Genomic DNA, 13,194 nt, shown 5'->3' with positions numbered 1-13,194 from the left:
GAATGCATAGGACTCAAACTGTCTACATCTGTGGGGAGAGACGGTGGAAATGTTCAATATTATCAGATAAAACAAGTTCAGGGTCAGACTGTGGATTCAACCATCAATTGTTCCTATTCAAGTTCAGGTTCAAGCAGAAGAAAATTAAAACAACTTCACGAGTGCCAAAATATGACCTTGAATGTATCCTACCTGGATTTAGAGATCATCTCAAAAATAGATTTGATGCATTAGGCATTACTGACCAAAAACCAGAGAAGTTGGGCGATGACGTCAAGAATATGATCCATGGCCCCCGCCCGGCTCAGGACCGCCGGGGATCCCCACCCGCGCGCTTAGTTCCAAGTCCCCCGCCGCCCGGCCGCCAGCCGAGCACCCCGCCACGCTGTGCAAGAAGATGGCGGGATCGGTGGCCGACATGATGCCATAGTGAAACTAGACGATGGACATTTAAACAACTCCAGTTCAAGCTCTCCACTTCAAACTGACGTGTACTTCCCACGACTGATAGTTCCATTTTGTGGACACATTAAAGGTGGCATGAGGCCAGGCAAGAAGGTGTTAGTGATGGGCATTGTAGACCTCAACCCAGAAAGCTTTGCAATCAGCTTGACCTGTGGTGACTCGGAAGATCCTCCTGCAGATGTGGCAATTGAGCTCAAAGCTGTGTTCACAGACCGGCAGCTACTCAGAAATTCGTGAAGAGCAGTCAGCAATCCCTTACTTACCATTCATCCCAGACCAGCCATTCAGGGTGGAAATGCTTTGTGAACACCCACGGTTCAGAGTGTTTGTGGATGAACACCAACTTTTTGATTTTTACCACCGCATTCAAACATTATCTGCAATTGACACCATAAAGATAAACGGGGATCTTCAGATCACTAAGCTGGCTGATGTTTAAACCACCTCTAATTCAAATAGGATCAGGGGCCACAACTATCTATTGGTCTGTAAGAACTGTCTTAGCAAGAGCTGGAGACTTACAAAGACAACAAAAACAAAAGGCAGGCTTCACTGTCTCTTCTTTCTGTGCAGTTTAAACTCAACATGACAGCTTCAACCGTGGTCTGCCCTTAGGAGGAAAGTGGTTGGGACAAAGACACCGAGCCAGAACAACAACAACAAAAAAGAAAATACACATTTATGCTGGATTTTATTCAGAGTAAACGAAAATGGATTTGTGATTTGGTAGCAACTTATTAATCTTTTCGATGTAAGATGATGTTGAAAAACAGAAGTGCTAAAGACTTGCAAACAAAAAACAACAACGGTACATCGAAATCAACTATCGTTTCTGCACTGAAGTGGAATTGTGTAGCACAACCAACATTTAGTCAGGGTATTTACATAGAATGTAGGTTGTTCAAGGTTTGTTTGTTGGTGTTTTGTTTTGTTTTAGTTTATTTTGCACAGCATAATGTTAATTCAGATTTTTAAAACCTTCTTGTAGTTATTTATTTATACTCAGTCTATGTACTATAGAATAAGCAATGCTTCTGAACATCAAGAACAGTGAGTCAGGAACTTTTGAATGTATAATTATCTTAGGTCCATGGGGGGTTGTGAGGAAGGCAATGTTTCATTCTGTTGTGCATAACGTCGCCGAACAGACTCAACGGCCCCTAACACCACCATGGGGAATTATGTACTACATCATGAAACAGGTAACTTTCTACCTTAAAAAAATGGAATTGTATTCTCCATACCCCTAAACTTAGGATGTCTTGATATAAATTGCTATAAGTGCTTTGGGAAAACTTTGCAACATTTAGATAAAACTGCTTTTCAAGTTAAAAAATAAAAAGAATATAATCCATGGAGAAAGCAAAAAGTCATTAAAAATATAGGAAATAAGTCAGTGACATAGCCACAGAGGACTAGAGTTGAGAGTGAAGTGTCTAGCTGGTAAGAAGAGAGGGCATATGCACAAGAACACCCACACTTGCTGATAATACCCACTTGACCTGGCTTCAATGACTGGATGATCAGAGCTCAACTAGAACAAAGAGGAAAAAATGAGTAATCTGATACAATTTGATGAACTTGACCTACACCTATGGGTGCAGTGGCTCAAAAGAGGGAACAAATCTTTACAGCGAGGATCATTCCCATCCCCTCAATACACAGGGTAGACAGGGACGGGCCACTTGGACATTGGCTACCCAAAATGGGGAGAGGGGCTACAAAGGCAAGAAGTGACTGGCTTACAAGCTTTCAAGAGAGAGTCTAGATCCAGAGGGTGCAGAGGAAGGTAGTATCCAATCTGTCTGGGCGGGACTGATGAAAGGAGATGGGGATAGGTCTCTTGTGGTACAAAAGTGAATAATTGCTATCAGGACTGACTGTGAGGGTTGGAAATGTAAAGGTAGACATTTTGTAGCAAAAGGAGGTGAGTGGTTGACTTTGCAGTCCAGGAGCAGAGGTCCCTGGGACCATCAAGGGAGAAGAGCGGAGTGCGGGATCCTACCCAGAGAAACAATGATGCCAGAGATGGAAGCAGAGACAATGACGTGGAGAGATGGAGTGGCTGGGGACTCTAGACCCAAAGAAGGAGAGAGGGCTGTGTGCTGACGACTAGGGGGACAGGCTAGCAGGGTATACCCTTTGGTTGGTTGGTGATGCGTGGAGGGGATTGTAACCATAACAATGAAATGTTCGATATACAATAGGATGAATGTAAAGCTAATGTTTTCCCATGTAAACGATCACATAATTCACAATAAAACATTTAAAATATATATCTAGGAAATAAAGAAAAGACCAAAATGGGTGTCAGATGAGACTCTGAAACTTGCTCTTGAGCATAGAGAAGCTGAAATAAATGGAAGAAATGAGGAAGTCAAAGAACTGAACATAAAATTTCAAAGGGAAGCTCAAGAAGAAAAAATCAAGTATTATAAAAAAAATGTGCAAAAACCTGGAGTTAGAAAACCAAAAGGGAAGAACATGCTCAGGATTTCTCAAGTTGAAAGATCTGAAGAAAAATTGAGCCTCAATTTGCAATACTGACAGAGTCTATTGGCAAAATATTAAATGATGCAAGAAGCATCAAAAGAATACGGAAGAAAAAAAAAGCAAAGCAAAAATAAATAAATAAAACACAATTGCAAACCTTCAAAAAAAAAAGAATATGGAAGGAATATAGTCACTGTACCAGAAATAACTGGTTGATGCTCAGCCATTTCATCTAGAACTGATGGTACTGAAGGAAGAACTCCAAGGTACACTGATGGCGTTGGCAAAAAAACAAGGTTGTAGGAGTTAACTGATTACAAATTGAAATCTTTCAACAAATTGATGCAGCACTGGAGGTGCTCATTCGTCTATATCAAGAAATTTGCAAGAAAGATACCTGGCCAATTGATTGGAAGAGATCCATATCTGATCTGTGCCCATTCCAAAGAAAGGTGACTGAACAGAATGCAGAAATCACTGATAAATATCATTAATATCACATTCAAGTAAACTTTTGCAGAAGATAATTCAAAAATGGTTGCAGTAGTACATTGACAGGGAGCTATCAGAAATTCAAGCCAGATTCACAAGAGGTCATGGAACTAGGGTTATCATTGTTGACATCAGAAGGAACTTGGCTAGAAACAGAGAATACCAGACAGATGTTTACTTGTGCTCTATTGACACTGTAAAGTTTTCAACCATGTGGATCATAACAAACTATGGATGACATTGCAAAGAATGAGTATTCTAGAACACTTAATTGTGTTCATGGGGAACCTATATATAGAAAAAGAGGCAATCATTTGACTAGAATGGTTTAAAAAGATGTGCACTAAGATTGTATCCTTTCATCATACTTAGTCAATCTGTATACTGAGAAAATAATCCGAAAAGCTGGATAAGATGAAGAAGAAGATGGCATCAGTATTGGAGTAAGACTCATTAACAACTGCTTCCAACCTTGCTAGAAGTGAAGAGGACTGAAATATTTACTGATGAAGATCAAAGACTATAGCCTTCATTATGAATTGTTCCTCAATGTAAAGGAAACAAAACTCCTCACAACTGGACCAATAGATAACATCATGATAAACAGAGAAAGATTTAAGTTATTAAAGACTTCATTTTGCTTAGATCCATAATCAATACTCATGGAAGCAACAGTCAAGAAATCAAATGAGACTTCCAGCAAGATGGCAGACTAGGTAGACGCCTTACACGCACCCTCTACACCAAAGATGTTGTTATTTAGTGCCATCAAGTCAGTTCTGACACATAGCGACCCTGTATAGGGTTTCTGAGGAGTGATTGATTTGAACTGCTGACCTTGGTGTTCACAGTCCAGTGCTGATCCTACAGTGCCACACCAAAGATACAAAAGACAAAATAAAATAAACGCAGATGAGAATTCTGGCACCCTGAACTACAGAAGATAGGTTAATGAGGTGGATGATGTGCTTGCTGGTAGGAGAGGCCAAGCAGAGAAGGCAAGAGAGGGAGATTGACTGGTGAATGGCTGGCCAGACATGGCTCAACCATATCGTGAGCAGCTTTAGTGGCGGAGGGAGGTCTGGCAGAGCAGATTTGCTCAGGTGACCTAAAAGTGTAATTTCTTCTTTTCTCCCATGCTCAATTGGTGACCAGAGGTGTGGCCAGTTCCTATCCCCATCCATCCCTAGAACAGACCCTGCTCTCTGGGAGTTCAGAGCCACATAGTTGAGAGCCATGCCAGTGTGAGTTGGGGGCCGGCTGTGCCGATTTGGTGTGCTGCTTTGGTGCCTGAATTCAGGCGGACTCAGCTGTAGACCTACAGCATTTAACCAGTCACCTTGGCCCCAACTTCCCTGTGATCCTGATGGACACTAAAACTAGCTCCGTCAAGGACTCCTGTGAACTACTTCCGGATTGAGTGTCCTGAGCATAGATAACGCCAACACTGAAGCCAATAGGAACTCCATCTAGGGCCAGCAACTCTGCTGTCCCACCTCTTCCACAACCCCCTGTAAGTTCCTTGAATTGCAAGAGCCCACCAGAGATTTCTCCCCTCCAGGCCCAACAACAGCACTGTTTGATTTTACAAATAAGACAACCCCACAATGCCCCAGAGACAACAGATGATTTTAGCTCAGATGAAGAAACAAGAGAGAATGGCTCAAACAAATGGCCAAGATGAAGAACCAGAAAACATTTCTGAAGAAGGTAATGGAACTGACTGAAAAATAATTTTAAAACATGTGAATTAGGTGCCTTCAAAGGATTGATAGAGAGATCGAAGAAAGCAAGGAGAACACAATAAAAATTTTGGAAGAATTCAGGAAAATACTACAAGAACAAACAGACAAAATAAATGCAAATTTTGAAACAACACAAAAGTTGCAATTAGACATCTAAATATTAATATTAAGATCTCAGAAATGGACAATACATTGAAAGGGTAAAAGAGTAGATGTGAAGCAATGGAAGCCTGAATTAGTGAACTTGAAGAGAAATCTGTCAATACTAGTATGTTATAAGAACAATCAGAAAAAATAATGAAAAAATCTAAAGAAAACCTAACAGCTATGTGGGACACCATGAAGAAGAACAATTTACAGGTCATTGTAATTCCAGAACAGGAAGTGACAAGCACAGAAAAAATTGTAGAAGAATTGTTGGAGGGAAACTTCCCTAACATCATAAAAGATGAGAAGATAAGCATAGAAAATAGCAAATGAACCACAAACAGGATAGATCATAAATCACCAAGACGTGTCATAATCAAACTTTCCAAAATCAAAGACAAGGAAAGAATCCTGAGAACAGCTTGGGAGAAAAGAAACGTTACCTTCAAAGGAGAACCAATAAGACTAAGCTCTGATTTCTCAGCAGAAACCATGACAAAAAGGCAATGGGCTGGCATATACAAATCTCTAAAAGAAAAAAAAAAAAATTGCCAACCAAGCTGTCCCTCAAATACAATGGTGTAATTAGGACACTTCTGGATAAACAGAAATGAAAGGAATTTGTAATGACCAAACCAACTTTACAAAAAATGCTTAAGGGTGTTCTTTGGACTGAGAATCTACAATAACAGACAACAACCTGAGATTACTATATATGGCAATACCTCCCAGAAGGAACTAAATGCAGATATGTTGTTGTTAAGTGCCGTCGAGTCGATTCTGACCCATAAGCGACCCTTTATAGGGTTTCTGAGGAGCAGGTGGTGAGCTTGATATGTTGTTGTTGCTGTTGTTAAGTGCCGTCGAGTCGGTTCCGACCCATAGCGACCCTGTACAGGGTTTCCGAGGATGTAAATCTTTACAGGAGCAGAACGCCTCATCTTTCTCCCGCGCAGCCGCTGGTAGTTTCGAACTGCTGGCCTTAAAGTTGGCAGCCTGATTCGTAACCACTACACTACCAGAGCTTGACATAGAGGTATTTAAAGTAAAACAAACCTACAAGACTAAAAGGAAGGAACCAGAGATGGCAATGTATAATTAAGTCAACTACAAAACAAAAATAGGGAATAGTGTAGATATACAACTTTCAAATGGCAAGGAAGTCAGGTAGATATCAAGATAAAACAGACTGTTTGGAGCAAGGGGAAAAATGAGTAAATTACAGGCTACCCTCAAATAAAAATAATACACCTGCTCATCAAAAGAAAAAAAAGAGGAAGATCTGAAAGATTTAGTAAACATTAACACAACAGAAATGAAAATGAAAAGAGAACCCACAAACTCAGCATAGAAAACTGTGTGGAACATAGAATCCAGCAGCACCACACACACACAGACAAACACCTCACAGAAAAATACAACAATCAGTTTATGCCTACTGATAATTACACTGAATGCAAATGGATTAAATGTACCAGTCAAGAGACATAAAAATCAGAGTGGATAAGAAAATAGAATCCTTCAATATGCTGTCTACAAGAGACATATCAAAAAGATGGGGACAGCCTAAATGCCCATCAACAGAAGAATGGTTAAACAAACTTTGGTACCTACACACAATGAAATACTGCAAAACACTGAAGAATAATGAATCTATGAAATACCTCACAGTGTGGTTGAACCTGGAAGACATTATGTCAAGTGAAATTATTCAATCACAAAAGGACAAACACTGTATGAGACCAATGCTGTAAAAAGCTAAAAAAAAAAAAAAAGTTTTCTTGTTAAAAGATGGAGAGATGGAGCAACTGGGGACTCTAGACCCAGAGAGGGAGAGGGGCTGTGTACTGGCGTCTGGGTGGCAGACTTGCCGGGTGTAACCTTTGATTGTTGGATGATGCATGGAGGAGATTGTAACCATGGCAATGAAACGATATACGATATGATGAATGTAAAGCTAATGTTCTCCCATGTAAACTATCACATAATTCACAATAAAAACTTAAAAAAAAAAAAGAGAGAGAGAGAGAGACAATCTATGATGGTTACTGGGAGGGAGAAAGGAAAATTATTCATGGGGACTAGCAAATAGATACATGTAACATAGGTGACAGGGCAGGCAATATACAACAAGAGGGAAATTAGCAGAGGAAAGATGACGGTAGTGGGAAACACGGGGAGGAATGCCATAGTTAGAGTGAATAGAGGTAAAATACTGTTAACTGTTGGCACATAGAGGGGACTGCAACCATGTAATGAAGCAAAGTATAGGATTTTTTGAATGAAAAACTGATGATCTGCTCTGCAAACCTTCACTCAATTGACAAGAAAAAAGTTTTTTGAAAAGAAATCAAATTATGTATTACATTAGGCAAACCTGAAAAAAAAAAAAAGTTTAAAGATGTTATTTTGAGGGCTAAGGCACGCCTGACCCAAGTCATGATATTTTCAATTGCCTCATAATGCATGTGTGGCACTGTAGGATAAGCACTTGACCATAAGGTCAGTTTGAACTGGTATGGCGCTGTAGGATAAACACTCAACCATAAGGTCAGCGGTTCAAACTTACCAGCCACTCCTCGGAAACCTTATACAAGGTTGCTATGGCTAGGAACCTTAAAAACAACAACATATGTATGTGAAAGTTAGACAATGAATAAGGAAGACGGGAGTAGAGTCAATGTATTTGAACTATGGTGTTGGCGAAGAATGTTGAAAGTATCATGGATTACCCAAAAAACAAACAAATCTGTCATGGAAGAAGTACAGCCAGAATGCGCCTTAGAAACAAGGATGGCAAGACCTGGTTTCTTGTTCTTTGTTTGACATGTTATCAGGAGGGATCTATTCCTGGAGAATGACATCATGCTGGTAAAGTGCAGGGTCAGTGAAAAAGAGGAAGACCTCCAGTGAGATGGATCACCACAATGGCAGTTACCAATGGGCTCAAACATAACAATTGTAATGGTACAGTGCTTCTTTTTGGTGTGCATAAGGTCACATGAGTCAGAACCGACTCCATGGCACCTAACAACAATCAGATCTCCACTTTAATAGAGTATCCTTGCAGATAAGCACCCCCTCCCCCAAACAAAAGAGTATGAAGGTAAGGAAAGTAGAGATGATTTTTAGGCGATTGCACATATCAACTCTGCTTTGATAATTTCTCTAGTTTTCCATATTTTGTCAACTGCAGCTGAGATTTAGAAGATATTGGAGGTCTTTTTTAGAATACAAGTTACGACAGTCAGAAAAACTTAATATAAGGGTCAGTTAGTGCCTACAGATATTTATGCTTTTGATGATAGTTCAGAGTTTACTGGTCATTTACTTGGTTTTGTTTGATGTTTTCTTATAGAGTTTGATCACTGGGTATGCTTTGGTGCTTAGGTTTGGGAGGTTTTTTGTGAGTTAAGTCGGTTTGAACCACAAGGTCAGCAGTTCAAGCTCACCAGCTGTTCCTCAGAAACCTTATACAGGGTCTCTATGAGTCAGAACTCACTTAATGATGCCACTGCTGAACACCTGGAATATCTGCTGAATACCTGGAGAAGTTGCTTACACATTCAACTGCAATAACCAATCCGGATGCCAATACAGGAGGCCTGTGTGTGAGCGCTCTGTGTGAGTAAACACTTTTGGTAACGTATCATGGAAATCAAGCAGAAACACACAACTGTTGTTCTAAAATGCAACCTTTCAAGAATGTGTTTGATCTCTGTGGCAATAGATACCCCTTTTTTCTCATTGAATTCCCCTGCTAACTACTGGCCTGGCTCCATTTCTTCCAGAATCTAGGCTAGACCACCCCTGATGGAGTTAAGGTTAGAGTGCAATGACTACAGTTTTCAGAGCGGTGACAGCTGCCTTCACTGTTGGAATTTGGGATCCACTTCCATTTCCATCTCTGCCTCAAACTGATCAGAGGGGCTTTTCCCAAGGATGGAAAAGTGGTCAAAATGGTCCCTTCCAAAAGTTGTGATATACTTGAAAAGCGTTCTGTCGGGTGGCAAGAAAATAAAGGTGAATGAAACCCATTCACCTTTCATCTTGATGGTTGGGATGTGCAGGTTGAGGCACGAAAGTGGTCAGTTGTGGCTGCTCTAAGGGGCTAGGGACAACTCTCCAGCTTCCCACTTAGTGAGGTGAGCACTTGTTCCAGTCTTTCAGTGACAGCACCAAGGCTGTGAGAAATGTGGGGGCATTGCAGCCTGCCTTATAAATTCAGGATACTGCCCAGGCAAAGGAGGCCTGAGAAACCATTTAACCCACTGAGGCTACAAAAGTGAAGTGGTCTGCCGAAGGTCACAGAGCAAGTCCATGGTACAGCCTACAGTTCAGGTTTTCGGATTTGTTGCCACATGAACTGACTTGCCCCCTCCCCCTCACCAGTGGGTCTGTTCCTAGTTAGCTTTTATCTCATGTGTGGGTCCTTTGGCAACTCCAAGGCTTTGGCTCATTCCGCACAACACAGAGTTGGATTCTTTAGAAGTGCTGGGAACATAGCTGTCAGAAGCCTGGGCAGAGACAGCCAGTGGGCCCGAACAGCTGCCACAATGCTTGCAGTTTTCCACAATGAGCTAGAACTGATCATTAGGAATGCACAGAAGCACACTTTTAAGAAACAGGACAAGTAAAAGTGCAATTCTGCATCCCTTTATTTATAAACAAATTGGGAATGTTCCATTTGAGAGCAGGAGTGGGATCAGAGAGGGGAGGGGGCTGATTCCAGTAGTTTGCATTATTCAGCACCAGAGCAAATGCTTGGGTATAAGGTCGTGCTTTAACCCAGACATATCAGTGTATTCTCGTCTTATATGTACAGCATATCCTTATGGATGTATGCACTTTTTATGGCTTTGTCCCTGGACACACGGCAGTCTCATAACAAAACATCTCAAGTCTAGAGAGTATCTAAGCTGCAAATGCCTCAGAAGCTAACTCTTCTTCCCAAATCTGACAGCCAAGTCTAGTGCCTGAGAAATAGGAACATCTCAGCTAGACACGAGATCATCCAATTTAGCTAAGCCAGTGACACCATCTTAAATCTCCCCCTGGGATATGACTGGGTGCTAAAATAGGTCCTGAAGATGGAAAGAAACTAACCCTGTGCTCCTCCCTCAAAGGATGGAATCACAGTAATTAGTAGCCTAAGGCATGGAGCAAGAGTTGACTCTCCCAGTCCTATCCCTTCCACCCAGAGCAAGTCAGAAGTCAGACTCGTGTCTTGCTCCTCTTGAGGTTGGCTTTCCTTGGCCAGTGTAAGGTCCCAGCACACAAGAGCAGGGCTTGCCAGGAACAGGGTATTCAATATGACTATAAAATTTCAGTATCACCCATGTTTCTTAGCTGAAGAGGGGCGTACACTTTATTTCAGTCACCCACCCACCCACCCACCCAAAGGAGTATGTGGCAGTTGACGTGCTGAAATAAGGAAGCTAGGGTAATCCACATCTTGCATCTCTACTCACTAGCCTTGAGTATATAAGATGGGAATGCTTCTTTAATTAGTGCTGCATGCTGTACTTAAAAAGCAGCAGAAAATAGTTACTCACCTACTGTCCCATTTTCTCCCATGTTTATTACCTGCTGTCCTCTAGCTCTCCTCAGTCTGAAGCTTCCTTTCCAAGGAAAAATAAACTCTTTCCTTGCTTTTTTTCATTTCCGTTTACCTCTCCAAGCTTGGATCATAGTTTCTATATCTCCTATTCCAGTTTTCAGTAACTCTGAACCATTATAATTGATTGGCCAACCCAAAGCATAATCCCATCTCCTTCTGGAAGTGGAGTTAAGGGTGGGGGTGCTAGAGGCTTGGAGAAACTGGAAGTTGACTAAGAAGTAATAAAAGTTGGGTTGGAGAATTCCCCCATTCCTTTTCAGTAGACTTTTAGCCTTGTGAGAGTGGGGAAGTATTGTTGGAGGTTGGAAGTAGACTCAGGGTGAGATTATTTTGGCCCATCCCTGGAATATCCCAGGCATTGGTCAGTTCCCATAATTGGCAGCACTAAATCTGATGAATCATACCTGTCAGTATAGTGTGTAAGGCCTGCAAATATTTAATCAGCCTGATATATCAACTGTATCTATTGGCTCCAGAGAAAGTGTCAGGTAAAAGTGTATCTATCTGCCCTGGGCCATGGAGTAAAGTCATAAAAGGCCTCCCCAAGACCCAAGAAAGAGTTTCATTTACAAAGCGAGGTCCTGAAGTGGGTTCAGAGAGCAGATTTTCTTTAACTCCCTTTCCTCTCTCTAGGTCACTCTCGTCTCCATTTCTCTTCCGTTGTTCACACCTTCTCCTGCCCTACTGGTTGCCTCATCATTTTACTGCAACAAGTATAAGTCAACTGAAATAGGAAGCATTTGTGCCCATTCATTCTGGGTACATGAAGGAAGACAGAGACCAAATGGGCACAATGGAAGGATGCGATTCTCGCATTCTCTGCAGAGCAACGTTCTAGGCCTTGACTGCAAACCAAGTTTCTTCTCACAGTCCATGTTCCTGCCAGTCCTCTGTCCTGCTGCACAGGTGTTATACAGACTTCTGGGAAAAGTGCCAGGAATAAGCGGGTTAACAAGCCAGTTTAGCCTCATAGTTTTGCTTTCCAACAAACACCAGTCATCTTCAGGAGGACAGGGAGGTAGTTCAACCCCAACGCAAGGGGAAAAAACACGCCACCTTCCTTCACTGATTGCTCCTCTTGTCACCTAGATGGTTGGTTCCCAAGGCCTCTGAAAAGGGATGAAGGAATGCCTACAAGTTGCTGACTCAGGCCTTTGCTCAGCCAGGCCCCAGTTAAGTCTCTGGCTTTAATGGAATAACTAGGTAATGTCTATTTCTACCCAAGTGATGCTAAACCTTGACTCACATGAAAAACATTCTCATTTCTTACATGTAATAAAGGAGTAATAACTTTAAAAAAAAACACCTAAAAATCTCAGCAGGAAAGCTTAAGAGTCTTCATCCCATTTGGCAATGCTACCTAAAAACCAAAGTCACCACCATCAAGTCCATTGTGACTCATGGTGGCCCTATAGGACAGACAGCACAGGACTGCCCCATAGGGCTTCCAAGGCTGTCCATCATCCTCCTTTCTCCCGTGGAGCAGCTGGTGGGTTTGAACTTCAAACCTTTTGGTTAGCAGCTCAATGTTTAATCCACTGCACCACCAGGGATTCTTCACAATACTACCAAGACCACTCAAATGCTGAGCTCATAACTGAGGTTTTTCACAGTTCTGTGTAAAATGCTTCAAAGCCTCCCTTCACCCACAAGTGTTATGGGGAACCCACAAGAACAATATAGTCATGTTCTAGTTGGGACAAAGCATTCTATGGGAAACCAGGATGAGCTTTTTGCAGAGTGTCCAAGTCTACAAGGGAACCAAGGGTTTCAGCCAGGGATTAAGGTAGAGAGCAAGAGTGGGGTAGACTGTAAAATGCCATCACCATATCTTGATATTGCATATACGTGCAGGTAGCACCCCCTATGATATACTATGCGATTTGGCATGTCAAACTGTTATTTGAGGTCTATAAAACTGTTAAGTGCTCAGAAATGGGAAAAGCCGTCCCATAGTAACATTCTTTAAGGAGTAGCTTCAGAAGCTATTAACCATCAGCCAAACTAGGAGCCAAAGCAAATCAGCTCCTGTTTTTAAATATATATATTTAAGATGGAGTTCTGGTGTGGTGCTGTAGGATAAGCACTGCAACATGGTTTAAACTGCAAGATTGGTGGTTCAAACTCACTAGCTGCTCCTCAGAAACTCTATAAGGAGACCCTGCATGAGTCAGAACCAACTTGACAGCACTTAATAGCAATATATATATATATACATATATATACATATAT

General features: G+C 41.5%; 1 pseudogene; it reads left to right on the top strand.

Moving 5' to 3' along the window:
* Positions 1–397: 397 nt before the first annotated feature.
* On the top strand, positions 398–904 carry LOC102841156 (annotated as a pseudogene).
* The last annotated feature ends 12,290 nt before the right edge of the window (positions 905–13,194 follow it).

This window comes from Chrysochloris asiatica, unplaced genomic scaffold (genome assembly GCF_000296735.1).
Source record: "Chrysochloris asiatica unplaced genomic scaffold, ChrAsi1.0 scaffold00018, whole genome shotgun sequence".
NCBI lineage: Eukaryota > Metazoa > Chordata > Mammalia > Afrosoricida > Chrysochloridae > Chrysochloris > Chrysochloris asiatica.
This window is presented reverse-complemented; position numbering and strand designations above follow the sequence as displayed.